The sequence below is a fragment of the Neoarius graeffei genome, chromosome 17, assembly GCF_027579695.1.
Source record: "Neoarius graeffei isolate fNeoGra1 chromosome 17, fNeoGra1.pri, whole genome shotgun sequence".
Classification (NCBI taxonomy): Eukaryota; Metazoa; Chordata; class Actinopteri; order Siluriformes; family Ariidae; genus Neoarius; species Neoarius graeffei.
In genome coordinates, this window is record NC_083585.1 from 29895264 (window position 1) to 29912981 (window position 17718).

The window sequence follows — 17718 nt, forward strand, 5'->3', positions numbered from 1 at the left end:
ACCCGGAGAGTAAACAATAAACATGGAGGACATGGAGTCGTTAGTGTTGCTGGTCTTGGTGCTGTGGCTTGTTGTCGCCGACAACGCCAACAGATACTGGCAAGAGCGTATAGATGAGGCAAGGCGCATAAGGCTTCATAATTCTCGTAATTCTCCTTCTTCCGGGTTTACGGTGTTTACAGATCCCAGCGTGCTCGCGGGGCGTGTGTGGGCATGTGAGGACACTCCTCCTCACCAATCAGTGCACAGGGGACTGTCTGCTCATGCCCCCAACCTCACTCGGCTCGGTTTGGCTCGCTTCAGCCCCACTCCAAAACCGTGCGAGTTTTGGGGGCTAAGCAGGGCTGAAGCGAGCTGAGTCGTGCTGTTCTTAGATAGTCGAAACGTGAGCCGTGTCGGGCTGAAGTGAGCTGAAGCGAGCTGAAGTGAGCTGAAAAAGGGTAGTGGAAAAGGGCCATATGTGTCAGCCCTGAGATGATCTGTTGACTTGTCCAGGGTGGACTTGTCCACCTCTCACCCATAGTCAGCTGGGGTAGACTCCAGGTTGCCTGCACAGGATAAGTCTCATCTCATCTCATTATCTCTAGCTGCTTTATCCTGTTCTACAGGGTCGCAGGCAAGCTGGAGCGTACCTGGGCGAAAGGCAGGGTGCACCCTGGACAAGTCGCCAGGTCATCACAAGGCTGACACATAGACACAGACAACCATTCACACTCACGTTCACACCTATGGTCAGTTTAGCATCACCAGTTAACCTAACCTGCATGTCTTTGGACTGTGGGGGAAACCGGAGCACCCGGAGGAAACCCACGCGGACATGGGGAGAACATGCAAACTCCGTACAGAAAGGCCCTTGCCGGCCACGGGGCTTGAACCCGGACCTTTTTGCTGTGAGGCGACAGCGCTAGCCACTACACCACCGTGCCACCACAGGATAAGTGGCTACAGATAATAGATGGATGGATGTTCTCCCCGTGCCTGCATGGGTTTCCTCCAGGTGCTCTGGTTTCTTTCCACAGTTCAAACACATGTGGATTAGGTCAACTGGCTACTAGAAATTGCCCATCAGTCTGAATGTGAGTGTGAATGGTTGTTCATCTCTGTGTTACCCTGTGATAGCTTGATGACCTACTCAGGGTGTTCTTTGCCTTTCGCCCAAAGTCAGCTGGGATAGGCTCCAGCTTCCCTGCAACCCTGATGAACAAATGGGATGGATGTATAGTTATTTATGTATTTTTATTTATTTTTCATTCCTTCATTAATGAATGTAAAATCATGTGCGATGCACTTAGATGCACCACAAGGGTCGGATCAGTGTATGCCTATCCTCCACCAAGAGGTGCAGGTAATCTGCTGAACCCCATTCGTGACTGGGACTGGGGATTGAATTATTCCCCATAAATTAACTCCCACTAAGCTCATGTTGATTAAGTCCCTAGCTTTTGTACACACTGCCTGTTGCTACTACCAATCATGAATGAATGAAAAAATAAATACATGAAGAATAAATAAAAATACATAAATAACTACACTACATAAAACAAAATGAATATTACATTAAAATTGTAACTATTAATAATTAATTAATAAACGACTGAAATGCCTAGCAGTAATGTTGATGTTATGTAAAATGACCACTGTGCCCTTACAGAAAAACCACATGAACTTCACATGTGATTTTTCACATGTGAAATATGTGGAAAATGTGTTTTGCACATGGGAAACATGCTATTTGCACATGGGAAACGTGGTTTTGGCCCAATTTTATGTGAATCACATGTGGGAATGTTTTACACATGTGCTCTACATGGTAACACGTTACAAAATCTGATACCATGTATTCCACATGTTACCACATGTGGTAACATGTGATCACATGTGAAATACATGGGAAATTCATGTGTTTTTTCTATAAGGGTGGGATTTGTGCTTTTCCAAAAAAAAAAAGAAATGGCTTTAAAAAAATATTGCAAGCACGGCCATTCTCAGCTTCCAAGGAATACACCCTAATCTTAGAAACAAATGATTATTGTTACCAGGCTTTACTGTGTGATGGAAGAATTGTTTATTGTGAATATCATTAATAAGGGCAGCATGGTGGTGTAGTGGTTAGCGCTGTCGCCTCACAACAAGAAGGTCCGGGTTCGAGCCCCGTGGCCGGCGAGGGCCTTTCTGTGCGGAGTTTGCATGTTGTCCGCGTGGGTTTCCTCCGGGTGCTCCGGTTTCCCCCACAGTCCAAAGACATGCAGGTTAGGTTAACTGGTGACTCTAAATTGACCGTAGGTGTGAATGTGTCTATGTGTCAGCCCTGTGATGACCTGGCGACTTGTCCAGGGTGTACCCCGCCTTTCGCCTGTAGTCAGCTGGGATAGGCTCCAGCTTGCCTGCGACCCTGTAGAACAGGCTAAAGCGGCTAGATGAGATGAGATCATTAATAAGATTTTTTTAACAATTAGGTCTATTTTTAATATTGTTTTGTCACCGTTTTATAAAAGCAGTAATACACTTGAGGCTGTATATTACAGTGATTTTATCACAGGTAAGAGTGCGCCTAGAGACAACACAAAGCTTATTGTGAATTATTGCCTTGATGGACAACAATATGACGTTAAAACTCACCCTGACTGGCTGACAGCCTTCTGCTGTATCATGGAGAAACAAGGATAAAGTGAGGTTGTTCAGGCTATAAAACTGTGCAGTTCCCAGTTGTACCAGAATTTATGTAGGCTCCATGATGGAAAGTCAGTCGTAAGTTACATAGAGAAGGGAGTGTGTTTCAGTCTCCCAACCAAGATAAAGCAGTTATTGAAAATGAATACAAAAGTTGTAAGGCAGATACCAACTGCTACTATAACTATGAAATTTGTGTTTTTTTTCTACAACAGTATGATTTTTAAAAGGTGGATAGTATTTAAACCCAGTGTGTCAGTAGCCAACAAAGCTATTTGTACCCACGGTGGATAGCCAAGGCTATTTACACCAGGGTGTATATCACACCAGGGTAGCATGGTGGTGCAGTGGTTAGTACTGTCACTTCACAGCAAGAAGGTTCTGGGTTCGAGCCCAGTGGCCTGCAGGGGCCTTTCTGTAAGGAGTTTCCATGTTCTCCCCATATCTGCATGGGTTTCCTCAGGGTCCTCCGGTTTGTCCCACAGTCCAAAGACATGCAGTTAGGTTAATTGGCCGTAGGTGTGTTTGTGAGTGTACAGAAAGGAACCAGCCACCATACTACTGCAATCCTGGCCAAGCCAACCAAACATGGTTTGCCTCAAGCCTGGATCGGGTTCGGCAGTAACCCAAAGACAACGTAGCCAACAATGCTATTTACAACCTAACCCTTACCAGATGTAAAAGGCTGAATAGCTAATCTGGGTGTGAATAGCTGCCATATGACTATTCTCATCCAGCTGCAAATAGACACTCCCTTTTTGAAAATACTTAATATTTTCACCATTTTCTTTGTAATATCATGGTGTTGTCCTATCAAGAATTATTCCATAATTTATGCTTGTGTTTGAGGAAGCAAACAAACTACACTTTGGCTCCATTTGATCACTCTCTGGTGTTTTTATTCTATAGAATATAAAGTTTTGATAACAAGAAAATGAGGTTCTGACAAAACAAATATGGACCAGACAAGGATAGAATATTCCAGGACGCATCATACCGTACATTGTAAATCAGAGGGAGATAGAGGAGTTAAACCCATTTTAGGATTTCACAAAACTGTATGAAAGTTTGTATAGAAAGAATGAAGTTATTACAGTTGGTTTGGCTTGAACTGACAGGTAACTTTTGAATGCACTGCACCTGAAAGCAGTACAGCCACATAACAGAATAAACAGAGTTCAGGCTGGTTTATGCTTCTTGAAGCATGTTGGTGTTTCAGCATTATGACGTAGACAGAGTTTATGACTAAGCATAGTGACTAATGAGAAGGGATGATGTACACACCACACCATGTGAATCTATTGTGTAGTGCCTCAGGCAGTTGCTAATTGGATGAGCAGGGAAGCCTTGGCCCTGAACTCGATGCTCACAGACAGTAAAGACTGCTTTCCCGTGCAATATAATTATTTAATATGACTGCAAACCAGGGGCGGCACGGTGGTGTAGTCGTTAGCGTTGTCGCCTCACAGCAAGAAGGTCTGGGTTCGAGCCCCGGGGCCGGCGAGGGCCTTTCTGTGTGGAGTTTGCATGTTCTCCCCGTGTCCGTGTGGGTTTCCTCCCGGTGCTCTGGTTTCCCCCACAGTCCAAAGACATGCAGGTTAGGTTAAGTGGTGACTCTAAATCGACCGTAGGTGTGAATGTGAGTGTGAATGGTTGTCTGTGTCTATGTGTCAGCCCTGTGATGACCTGGCGACTTGTCCAGGGTGTACCCTGCCTTTCGCCCATAGTCAGCTGGGATAGGCTCCAGCTTGCCTGCGACCCTGTAGAAGGATAAAGCGGCTAGAGATAATGAGATGAGATGAGACTGCAAACCAGGGGCGGCATGGTGGTGTAGTGGTTAGTGTTGTCGCCTCACAGCAAGAAGGTCTGGGTTCGAGCCCCATGGCCGGCGATGGCCTTTCTGTGTGGAGTTTGCATGTTCTCCCCGTGTCCGCGTGGGTTTCCTCCCGGTGCTCCGGTTTCCCCCACAGTCCAAAGACATGCAGGTTAGGTTAACTGGTGACTCTAAATTGAGCGTAGGTGTGAATGTGAGTGTGAATGGTTGTCTGTGTCTATGTGTCAGTCCTGTGATGACCTGGCGACTTGTCCAGGGTGTACCCCGCCTTTCGCCCGTAGTCAGCTGGGATAGGCTCCAGCTTGCCTGCGACCCTGTAGAACAGGATAAAGCGGCGAGAGATAATGAGATGAGATGAGATGAGATGAGATGAGATGAGATGAGACTACAAACCATCTGGAAAGTGTGTCACCTTCAAGCTTCTACACCAAGATAAAGAGAGAAGGCCCAGCTGTTGCAGCTCTGCTCATTGAACACAAAAGGCATGCTCATGGGGGGGTCCTGAGGACTGGATTGAGAACCACTGATTTAGGCATCCTACTTAGTGCACAGAATTCTTTCTTGTCTTCATCAGAATAATCAGTGAAGTTGAGAAGGGCATTGCGCAATATAGTTGCAAGAGCGTTCGTCTACTCGAGAAGGTGAAATGACTAAATCTTAATAAATTTTAGAGGACAGCACAAATTAACCAAAATGTGACATCAGTTATTCTCCTGTAGCCAAGACAAACTTAATTGCCCTTACAATTTAGTACATAGTGTGCATAAATTTAAAAAAAATATTTTCATGACCTCTCTAAAGCTCTAACAGGGGCAGTAAGAAAACAAACAGATTAATTTAAACAGGATTAGATTTACATGGCATAACAGGGTAGTTTCATCGTTTTCACGAGAAACTCTGTGATTTTATTTCCATCCAGATAGACGATGTGTTTTTCACCCTCCTCCACTGAGCAAATTAATGACAAAATGACCTACTGTTTTACTTTGAGCAATTCTATAGTGGTCTGATCATTTTAGTCTTGTCTGGATATTTTGCAGGTAAATGCTGCATGCTGTGTTGGGAAAATGCTTTTTGAATACTACGCTTGCTGTGTTTAGTCGTGCATCACACATTGATATTAAACACTTTCTGAATTGAGTAAGAGATGAGCATGACCTCACGGGCTGATTAAAGGGCTGATAACAACATACGACTATGTGTGTGACACAAACACCCAGGTATGCAGGAAAAACAACCCCATGGAAACTCGCTTGTTCCTATGGGCTTTTACCTCTGGCAGTGACAAAAACACGAAACCTACCTTAAAGATGTTATTTCCTTATCATAACTTTCCACTGCTTTATTCAGTTTATAACGTGAAAACTTAATATTACTAAACAGTGTATAATGTTTCTTGGTTGGACTCGACCTACAACCCCAATTCCAAACAAGTTGGGACGCTGTGTAAACTGTAAATAAAAACAGAATGCGATAATTTGCAAATCATGGAAACCCTATATTTCATTGAAAATAGTACAAAGACAACATATCAAATGTTGAAACTAAGAAATTTTACTGTCTGTTGAAAAACATATGCTCATTTTCAATTTGATGCCAGCAACATGTTTGAAAAAAGTTGCGCCAGGGGCATGTTTACCACTGTGTTGCATCACCTCTACTTTTAGCAACACCCTTTAAATATTTGGGAACTGAGGAGACCAAGTACTGTAGTTTTGAAAGAGAAATGTTCTCCCATGGGGCCGCACGGTGGTGTAGTGGTTAGCGTTGTCGCCTCACAGCAAGAAGGTCCGGGTTCGAGCCCCGTGGCTGGTGAGGGCCTTTCTGTGTGGAGTTTGCATGTTCTCCCCGTGTCCGCGTGGGTTTCCTCCGGGTGCTCCGGTTTCCCCCACAGTCCAAAGACATGCAGGTTAGGTTAACTGGTGACTCTAAATTGACCGTAGGTATGAATGTGAGTGTGAATGGTTGTCTGTGTCTATGTGTCAGCCCTGTGATGACCTGGCGACTTGTCCAGGGTGTACCCCGCCTTTCGCCCGTAGTCAGCTGGGATAGGCTCCAACTTGCCTGCGACCCTGTAGGACAGGATAAAGCGGCTAGAGATAATGAGATGAGATGTTCTCCCATTCTTGCCTGATATACAATTTCAGTTGCTCAACAGTTCGGGGTCTCCTGTATTATATTTTTTACTTCATAATGCACTAAAAGTTTTCTCTTTTTTTGTAATTTATTTTTTATTGACATTCAGAATCAGACATTCACATCCGGTACATCATATGTTCATACAACTTACATCTGTTGTCTGCCCCAAATGCCAAAATAGCATTTTTGTTTTGTATCTGAAGAATGAAAAGAAAAACAAAGAAGAAAAAGAAGAAGAAAAAAAACCTATATACAAGTAGGGAGTGATCCTTTTTATACAACACAGTCACTGGTTTGTGAAAATAAAATCAGGCCTATGGGGAGTGACATATTTGATCCAGTTTTCCCAATGTGAAGTGAATTTCTCCAATTTGTGATTAACAAAAGCTGTTATCTTCTCCATTTTATAAATGTCCATTGTAATGTCCATCCATATATTTAAAGTTGGGCTCTCCTGTGATAACCATTTCCTGGTAATACTCTTTTTACAGGCCACCAGCAAGATATTTAAATGTTTATCTCTTTTCAGCCATTCCTCAGGTACATGTCCAAAAAACATAGTCTTACTCTCAAGGGATATTTCACATTTGAAGATATCCTGTAGGGCACTGTGTATCTCTCTCCAATAGACCTTCATGACCGGGCAGTCCCGGAAAACATGGTAATGGTTTGCACTTTGATTTCCGCAGTTCCTCCAACAGACAGGGGAGTTATTATCATAGTGAGACTTCTGAGAAGGCGTAATAAAGTACCTAATCAGGCTTTTCCAGCCAAATTCCCTCCACTTCTGTGAGCTGGTACACATCCACTGATACCTTCATATTGTTGTCGATTCTTCCTCAGATATACGGTAGTTATGCCTCCTTCCTTCTCCCATTTTATTTTAATATATAAAGTTGAATGTGGTTTCAAATTCGGCAGTCCCTTATACAAGCATGAAATAGTTCTATCAATCTCATCTCATCTCATTATCTCTAGCCGCTTTATCCTGTTCTACAGGGTCGCAGGCAAGCTGGAGCCTATCCCAGCTGACTACGGGCGAAAGGCGGGGTACACCCTGGACATGTCACCAGGTCATCACAGGGCTGACACATAGACACAGACAACCATTCACATTCACACCTACGGTCAATTTAGAGTTACCAGTTAACCTAACCTGCATGGCTTTGGACTGTGGGGGAAACCGGAGCACCCGGAGGAAACCCACGCGGACACGGGGAGAACATGCAAACTCCATGCAGAAAGGCCCTCGCCAGCCACGGGGCTCGAACCCGGACCTTTTTGCTGTGAGGCAACAGCGCTAACCACTACACCACCGTGCCACCCTAGTTCTATCAATAGTTTCTGAATTATAGGCTTTTGTAAACAATTCCGTCAAACATGTTTGTTTTTGTTACATTTTTCATCTTCGTATCAACGTAGTGCCGCAGCTGCAGATATCAATAGAAGTCTTGTTTTTCTAATAAATGTGTCCTTTTAAGCGTTTCAAAACTGAGCAATTTTTCATCTTTCATTACACTACATAAGGCTGTTATACCCTTAGCTAGCCAGTCCTTGAATCTAGAGTCCAATTTATTAGGTGTAAACTCTGACTCATAAGCACACCATTTAAGAGTTGTAATATCGCTCTCAAGTTCATGTTCCTTTGTGATAGTTTCCCATGTTTTAAGGGTCCATTTCACCCATAGGTTATCAATGTTATTTATGTAGGTTTGTAGGTTGTTATCAGCTAAGATTGCCCGTATGGGGATGGAGGGTGTTTTTTCCTCAATGTTTTTCCATTGAGCAGTATATGATGGGTTGCACCAGCATATCACTGCTCTCATCTGCGCTGCCAAATAATAATATCTAAAATAAGGCAAGCCCCATCCTCCCTTTTGTTTAACTAGCTGTAAAGTTTTGAGATGGACCCTTGGTCTTTTACCTTGCCATATATACCTAGATAGCATTTTGTCCCACTTGTTAAATTGGTTTTGGTTAATCTCTATTGGCAGGGTTTGAAATAAATTTAAAAATCTTGGCAATATATTCATTTTAATAGAGTCAATTCTTGAACTAAGGCTGAAGAAAGGAATTAAGTTCCATCTCGCTACGTCATCCTTTTTTTATGTATAGGTAGATAGTTGTGTTCTGATAATTTTGTAAGATCTTTTGGTAGGTTGATGCCTAAGTATTTAAAAGACTCTGTTTACCATGCTAAGGGGTAACTACTTTTGATTTCTCCTGGTGGGCTATAATTATATGAGAGTAACTGGGTTTTACTTATATTGATTTTGTACCCTGATAATTGACCGTAGTGCTCAAATGATTGCATCAATTTAGGTAGCGAGTACGTTGGGTGCCCAAGGTAAATCAAAATGTCATCCGCATAGCAGGCCAATTTATATTCCATCCCTTTAATAGTGATTCCCTTGATGTCTTCATTTTGTCTAATGTACTGAGCTAGTGGTTCCAAATATAATGTGAAGAGTAATGGTAACCATGCGCAACCCTGTCTGGTGCCCCTTTCTAGGGTAAAATTATTTGATAAATATCCTAGCAGTAGGATTGTCATATAGTGCCTGTATGGTTTTAATAATTGTATCATGGAAGCCGAATCTATGTAGGACTCTGTAGAGAAAGTTCCAGTTGACCGAATCGAAGGCCTTTTCAGCATCTATGCTTATCACAGTTGCTTTAATTTTATTTTTTTGTATATGATCTATAATATGTAGTGTCTTTCGTAGCATTAAATGTTTTCAGTGGGAGAGAGGTCTGAACTGCAGGCAGGCCAGTTTAGCACCCGGACTCTCTTACTACGGAGCCATGCATTTGTAATATGTGCAAAATACAGTTTGGCATTGTCTTGCTGAAATAAGCAAGGCCTTCCCTGAAAAAAGATGTCATCTGGACGGCAGCATATTGCTCCAAAATCTGTATACATCATTCAGTATTAATGATGCCTTCCCAGATGTACAAGTTACCCATACCATGTGCACTAATGCACCCTCATATCACAGATGTTGGCTTTTGAACTGCGAGCTGATAAGCTGGATGGTCCCTCTCCTCTTTAGCCTGGAGGACATGGCGTCCATGATTTCCAAAAGGAATTTCAAATTTTGATTCATCAGACCAGAGGACAATTTTTCACTTCGCCTCAGTCCATCGTAAAAGAGCTCGGGCCACAGAAGGTGGCGGTGTTTCTGGATATTGTTTATATCTGGTTTTAACTTGCATTTGTCGATGCAGTAATGAACTGTTTTCACAGATGATGGTTTTTTGAAGTGTTCCTGAGCCCATACAGTGATTTCCACTACAGACACGTGTCTGCTTTTAATGCAGTGTCACCTGAGGGTCACAGACATCCAATGTCAGTTTTCAGGCTTGTCTCTTGCATACAGAGATTTCTCCAGATTCTCATCTCATCTCATCTCATTATCTCTAGCCGCTTTATCCTGTTCTACAGGGTCGCAGGCAAGCTGGAGCCTATCCCAGCTGACTATGGGCGAAAGGCGGGGTACACCCTGGACAAGTCGCCAGGTCATCACAGGGCTGACACATAGACACAGACAACCATTCACACTCACATTCACACCTACGGTCAATTTAGAGTCACCAGTTAACCTAACCTGCATGTCTTTGGACTGTGGGGGAAACCGGAGCACCCGGAGGAAACCCACGCGGACACGGGGAGAACATGCAGACTCCGCACAGAAAGGCCCTCGCTGGCCACGGGGCTCGAACCCGGACCTTCTTGCTGTGAGGCGACAGCGCTAACCACTACACCACCGTGCTGCCCTCTTTGTATTATTTTCAGTGAAATATAGGGTTTCCATGATTTGCAAATCATTGTATTCTATTTATATTTACATTTTACACAGAATCCCAGCTGTTTTGGAAATGGGATTGTATCTTGGATTTGGGTTGCACGCACTCCACATATCAAAAAGAAGTATACTTCAGGTTCATTTTATTAAGTATACTTAAGTAAAGTTAAAGTATATTTCCTTAAGTATACTTTTGTGTCCTGAGTATACTGATATCAATGTACTTACAGTATACTTGTAAGTAAACTAATCTAATACTTTTTGGGAATAAATTTGCCCACTTTTAGTTTATAAAAAGTATACTTTAAGTCTAAGAGAAGTAAACTCTGAGTATACAACTAGTATTTTTTTATTTTGTACTGCAAGTACACCACAAGTAAATTTATATACTAATAGTTTACTAGTTCTATACTTGTAGTCCACTCTTTAGTTTACAAAAGCATACTTTACACGGAGTGCAGAATTATTAGGCAAGTTGTATTTTTGAGGATTAGTTTTATTATTGAACAACAACTATGTTCTCAATCAAACAAAAAGACTCATAAATATCAAAGCTGAATATGTATGGAAGTTAGAGTGGGGTGTTTTTAGTTTTGGCCATTTTAGGAGAATATGTATGTGTTCAGGTAACTTTCACTGTGCAGAATTATTAGGCAACTTAATAAAAATCAAATGTGTAGCCATTTCACTTATTTATTTTCACCAGGTACACTGATATGACAACTCCAGATTTGCAAATAAACATATCTGACATTCAAACACAAAACAAAAACAAAATCAGTGACCAATATAGCCACCCTTCTTCATGAGGACGCTCAAAAGCCTTCCATCCATAGATTCTGTCAATTTCTTTATCTGTTCACGACCAACATTGTGTGCAGCAGCAACCACGGCCTCCCAGACGCTGTTCAGAGAGGTGTACTGTTTTCCCTCTTTGTAGACCTCACGTTTTATAATGGACCACAGGTTCTCTATGGGGTTTAGGTCAGGTGAACAAGGGGGCCATGTCATTATTTTTTTCACCTTTCAGACCTTTACTGGCTAGCCACGCAGTGGAGTATTTGGACGCATGAGATGGAGCGTTATCCTGCATGAAAATCATGTTCTTCTTGAAAGATGCTGACTTTTTCCTATACCACTGCTTGAAGGTTTCTTCCAGGAACTGGCAGTAGGTCTGGGAGTTGAGTTTGAGTCCATCCTCAACTCGAAAAGGTCCAACAAGCTCGTCTTTGATGATACCAGCCCATAGCAGTACTCCACCTCCACCTTGCTGGCGTCCGAGTCGGAGTGGAGCTCTGTGCCCATTACTGATCCAGCCACAGGCCCATCCATCTGGCCCATCAAGAGTCACTCTCATCTCATCAGACCACAGCACCTTAGAAAAATCAGTCTTAAGATATTTCTTGGCCCAGTCTTGACGTTTTATCTTGTGTGCCTTACTCAGTGGTGGTTGTTTTTCAGCCTTCCTTACCTTGGCCATGTCCCTCAGTATTGCACACCTTGTACTCTTTGACACTCCAGGAATGTTGCAACTCTGGAATATGGCAGAACTGGATGCTAATGGCTGCTTGTTAGCTTCACGCTTGATTTTCCGCAGATCATGTGCAGTTATTTTGCGCCTTTTTTTCCCCCACACGCTTCTTTCGACCCTGTTGACTATTTGCAATGAAACGCTTGATTGTTCGGTGATCACGTTTCAACATCTTCGCAATTTCAAGAGTGCTGCATCCGTCTGCAAGACATCTCACAATTTTATACTTTTCAAAGTCTGTCAGATCTCTCTTCTGACCCATTTTGCCAGAGGAAAAGAGGTTGCCTAATAATTATGCACACCTGATATAGGGTGTTGATGTCATTAGACCACACCCCCTCTCATTACACAGATGCACAGCACCTGATATACTTAATTGGTAGTAGGCTTTCAAGCCTAAACAGCTTGGAGTGGGACAACATGCATTAAAAGGATGTTGTGGTCAAAATACTCACTTGCCTAATAATTCTGCACTCAGTGTATAGTATACTGGAAATATACTATTAGTTACTGGTTATATACATCTAGTCCACTTTTTAGTTTTGAAGTTTACTGCAATTACCCTTCTAGGTATACTATTAGTTTTCTAGCCCTAACCCTTACCTCATGCACATTACCAGTATAGTAGAATTATTATACCTTAAGGTACAATGAAGTTATAAAGGTAAGAATTCACAAAATAACAACAGATACTCAGGATTAAGAACATATTCATTTTCTTTAAAAATCAAAATTTAAAGCAACTGTAACCAGCATGAAAAATCAGGTCACTAATCCTATATTTGTCATTTAGACAGTTACAGTAAACCTCCAGTAGAGGGGCAGTGTTCCCCCCGCTAGTGTTGTTTTCCCCGTGAACCTAGGTCAGGTATCGCGTGAAGTCTGCACCTGCGAGTAGATGCCATTTTTCTCTCAGACATGAGGCAGACAGCAGCAGAGCAGACCGTACCGAGAGAGTCGGTAGCAGAAAAAAACCCCAAAGAAAACACGAGGCAAAGTGTAGCAAACAGCCGCGGATAAAGGCAGAGAAGGCCGCAGGCAGACCCGGTGGTCACAGGCGAATCCAGGTTTCATCCTGATAAGCTGTGAGCCGAGGAGAAAAAAAACCCTTTGTGAGAGTAAATGCTTGAGACTCCGGTTGGTTTTTTTGCTAGTCTGATCTACTGTCCGAGAAATAGAGAGAAACGATTAAGATGGCGAGCCCAGCCCAGCGATTCTGAGACAGAGAGAGAGTGGGGAATGCAGTGTGGCCAGCTGCAGAACCTACCTTGATAACTCCAGATAATCTGAGTCTCACACTCTGAGAACAGATAAGACACACACATACTCCTCACCTACCCGGGTAGTAGTTTATAGGAATTGAGGACAAATACCCCTTTTCCACCAAATCGGTTCCAGGGCTGGTTCGGGGCCAGTGCTGGTGCTGGTTCACAACTTGTTCAACTTGCGAGCCAGCTGAGAACCAGTTTGCTTTTCCATAGCTCGGGGTGCTAAGGGGAGCCATGTCAGTTACGTCGCTGTATACGTCAGTTACGTCGCTGCGTTTGCATAAACCTTGGCGTAAACATCGAAGCAACAACAACACGGAGAAGAAGAAGCAGCAACAACAACAATAATGGATGACTTCGCGTTTGTACAGCTGCTGCTTCTCGTCGCTTAAAAATGGTGACCTTTCGTGGTCTTGCTATTGTTGTCGGTCTTAGCAACTCCCACCCACCCCTGGTTACGTAAGCGGTTCTTTCCTCTGGCCCAGCAAAGAGTTGGTACTAGCCTGGAACCGGTTTTTCTGGCCCCAGAGCCAGTTCTTTGTCAGTGGAAACAGAAAACCTGGTTCCAAACTAAGCACTGGCCCTGAACCAGCCCTGGAACTGCTTTGGTGGAAAAGGGGCAAAAGAAACTGAATGGACATTGATACACTGAACACATACACACACATTGGATCTCTATTCTTGAACTGAACCTACCAGAATATCGAGCAGGAGAGCTCGAGTTCTGTGGACTCTTTTTTGCTTGTTTTTTTTTTTTATTTTGTGGCGCCTTATTTTGGCAAATAAAAATACAGCCAAGCTATTGATGTTTTATTATTTGTTTTGCATTTATATTAAAATATCACCTGTTTAAATGCCAACACCCACTCCTTTTTGTAAGTCACTTCCTGGTGCAACTCCTACCGGACCTAGAGCGATGTGAGTATCTCTTTAACCTCAAAGTCAGGACTAAGGTGCTACACAACGTAGTATTAAATGCCAAAGTATAAAAACAGTATTTTATAGGCTACTATCAAAAGGATAAGCACAACTACAGGGCAAGTACACTTAAACATAAAGCACAAATATTTTAATACTTTATTACACTTTTGTTAAGTATATCTTGAGCCAAAGTTTAAGTATAAGCTTAATATACTTAGACTTTTCTATGTACAGTGGTGCTTGAAAGTTTGTGAACCCTTTAGAATTTTCTATATTTCTGCATAAATATGACCTAAAACATCATCAGATTTTCACACAAGTCCTAAAAGTAGATAAAGAGAACCCAGTTAAACAAAATAAATATACTTGGTCGTTTATTTATTGAAGAAAATGATCCAATATTACATATCTGTGAGTGGCAAAAGTATGTGAACCTCTAGGATTAGCAGTTAATTTGAAGGTGAAATTAGAGTCAGGTGTTTTCAGTCAATGGGATGACAATCAGGTGTGAGTGGGCATCCTGTTTTATTTAAAGAACAGGGATCTATCAAAGTCTGATCTTCACAACACATGTTTGTGGAAGTGTGTTATGGCACGAACAAAGGAGATTTCTGAGGACCTCAGAAAAAGCGTTGTTGATGCTCATCAGGCTAGAAAAAATTACAAAACCATCTCTAAAGAGTTTGGGCTCCACCAATCCACAGTCAGAAAGACTGTGTACAAATGGAGGAAATTCAAGACCATTGTTACCATCCCCAGGAGTGGTCGACCAACAAAGATCACTCCAAGAGCAAGGCGTGTAATAGTCGGCGAGGTCACAAAGGACCCCAGGGTAACTTCTAAGCAACTGAAGGCCTCTCTCACATTGGCTAATGTTCATGAGTCCACCATCAGGAGAACACTGAACAACAATGGTTTGCATGGCAGGGTTGCAAGGAGAAAGCCACTGCTCTCCAAATAGAACATTGCTGCTCTTCTGCAGTTTGCTAAAGATCACGTGGACAAGCCAGAAGGCTATTGGAAAAATGTTCTGTGGACGGATGAGACCAAAATAGAACTTTTTGGTTTAAATGAGAAGCGTTATGTTTGGAGAAAGGAAAACACTGCATTCCAGCATAAGAACCTTATCCTATCTGTGAACCATGGTGGTAGTAGTATCATGGTTTGGGCCTGTTTTGCTGCATCTGGGCCAGGACGGCTTGCCATCACTGATGGAACAATGAATTCTGAATTATACCAGCGAATTCTAAAGGAAAATGTCAGAACGTCTATCCATGAACTAAATCTCAAGAGAAGGTGGGTCATGCAGCAAGACAACGACCCTAAGCACACAAGTCGTTCTACCAAAGAATGGTTAAAGAAGAATAAAGTTAATGTTTTGGAATGGCCAAGTCAAAGTCCTGACCTTAATCCAATTGAAATGTTGTGGAAGGACCTGAAGCGAGCAGTTCATGTCAGGAAACCCACCAACATCCCAGAGTTGAAGTTGTTCTGTACGGAGGAATGGGCTAAAATTCCTCCAAGCCGGTGTGCAGGACTGATCAACAGTTACCGCATACGTTTAGCTGCAGTTATTGCTGCACAAGGGGGTCACACCAGATACTGAAAGCAAAGGTTCACATACTTTTGCCACTCACAGATATGTAATATTGGATCATTTTCCTCAATAAATAAATGACCAAGTATAATATTTTCATCTCATTTGTTTAACTGGGTTCTCTTTATCTACTTTTAGGACTTGGGTGAAAATCTGATCTTGTTTTAGGTCATGTTTATGCAGAAAGATAGAAAATTCTAAAGGGTTCACAAACTTTCAAGCACCACTGTACAGTACTTTTCAGTATAAGCCTAGTATACTTGTGTATAACTTTTATTAAGTATATATCTGATGAGTAAACTGAAAGCATACTCTCTTATTTTTAGTTTAAAAAAAGTATACTAGAAGCACATTTGAATAAACCTCTTTTTGGGGGGGGGAATAGAACACATGTACACAGCACACAACCTGTGCTTCAGGTTCACCAACCAAACCCTGGAGAAAGAGGCTGCTGAAAATGACTGAAGCCTTTAATTAGCCACTAGTGACAGTTCACATTTATTTTCACCTGTTTGACGTTTTATTCCTGATATATTGAGGTGCAGTAGGAGGTTGAGTTCTTTCTCTGTGCGTCACTGTGTGTCAGTGATTTATTTTTTTCCACAAACAGCCAACCTGTTAGAGAAAGAGAGAGCACTACTGCTGTCAGCTACTGGGCTTAACTAGGGGACAGAAAGCCTAGCCATTGTTATTTATGCTAAAAAAAAAAAAAGTTAGGGTGGTGTGTGTGTGAGAGAGAGAGAGACATTCAGAGGAGCTCAGCTTTCCTAAGAAATTTGAGGAAGTCATTTTCTCCTTCTGCGTTTGTGAACAGATCTTTGTGAGTAGATACTTCTGTTTCTCAGTAACCATACCAGGAACTAGGTCTAACATGTGACTGTGAGGTAATAGCCCTGAGCTTAAACATCAGATAACAGAATAATCATTTGCTAGGGGAGAGTGGGGAAACTTGGAATGGGGAGACTGGGGACAGTTTGTATTTCAATAAATCAATCCGTTTCAACCAATCAGGTTTTAGATTCCATCAGAAGTTAAACGTTGCCCTTTAGAGTAATCTATTTCCTTTGGAGCCGAGAAGCTGGACACTGTGGTAAGGTTTGTGCAGTTCGATATTTTTGATAAACTGAAATTTTGTATTTTCTACTTCGCAATCTGCCTCCGTTCTATGGTGTAATGTATGCTGGTGAGTTGGAGATTTGTTAAGAATTAAAGTATGTAGCCTTGAGTTATGGTATTATTTGTTAATCTTCAATTCTGGGGAAAAAATTAAAAGATTTTTCTCTTTTCAAAATGGCCAGATGGAGAAAGTTGGGACAGTTCATCATGTTCCAGGTTTTTTCTTGTGGTTTACAAATATAAAGTTGCTTAAAATTGTTTGTTAAAAACGTGGGTGTGGACCTACAGTAGATGAGAATTAAACTTTATTTCATTCCTTTTTGAGAGTGGAATTGTTTTGTCCAGTCAAGTTTGTGTAAACTGGTATTTTTTCTGTAGCTGTACTAGCATTGGCGGCACGGTGGTGTAGTGGTTAGCACTGTCGCCTCATAGGAAGAGTTTGCATGTTCTCCCCGTGTCTGCGTGGGTTTCCTCCGGGTGCTCCGGTTTCCCCCATAGTCCAAAGACATGCAGGTTAGGTTAATTGGTGTGAATGGTTGTTGTGTTGGCCCCGCGACTTGTCCAGGGTGTACCCTGCCTCTCACCCATAGTCAGCTGGGATAGGCTCCAGCTTGCCTGCGACCCTGTAGGACAGGACAAGCGGTTACAGATAATGGACGGATGGATGTTCTCCCTGTACCGGCTAATTGGTGGCTCTAAATTGACTGTAGGTGTGAATGTTTGTTTGTTTGTCTCTGTGTCAGCCCTGCAATGACCTGGTGACTTGTCCAGGGTGTACCCCGCCTTTCGCCCGTAGTCAGCTGGGATAGGCCCCAGCTTGCCTGCGACCCTGTAGA

At 42.4% G+C, this 17718-nt stretch overlaps 1 protein-coding gene across 7 annotated transcripts in view; it reads left to right on the top strand.

The window, feature by feature from the left end:
- Window positions 1-17718, top strand: part of aifm4 (apoptosis inducing factor mitochondria associated 4) — a 43112-nt gene that overhangs the window by 9900 nt on the left and 15494 nt on the right. The window contains exon 1 of one of the 7 annotated variants that reach the window (XM_060943985.1): window positions 7336-7493. The exons of 2 other annotated variants lie outside the window; for them this stretch is intronic. The gene's annotated coding sequence lies outside the window, so the exon portion shown is untranslated. Of the gene's footprint in view, window positions 1-7335; window positions 7494-14102; window positions 14167-16281; window positions 16587-16653; window positions 16862-17718 lie in introns of those variants that run through there. 4 more of the 7 variants (XM_060943984.1, XM_060943983.1, XM_060943981.1 and 1 more) reach the window with 4 other exon arrangements.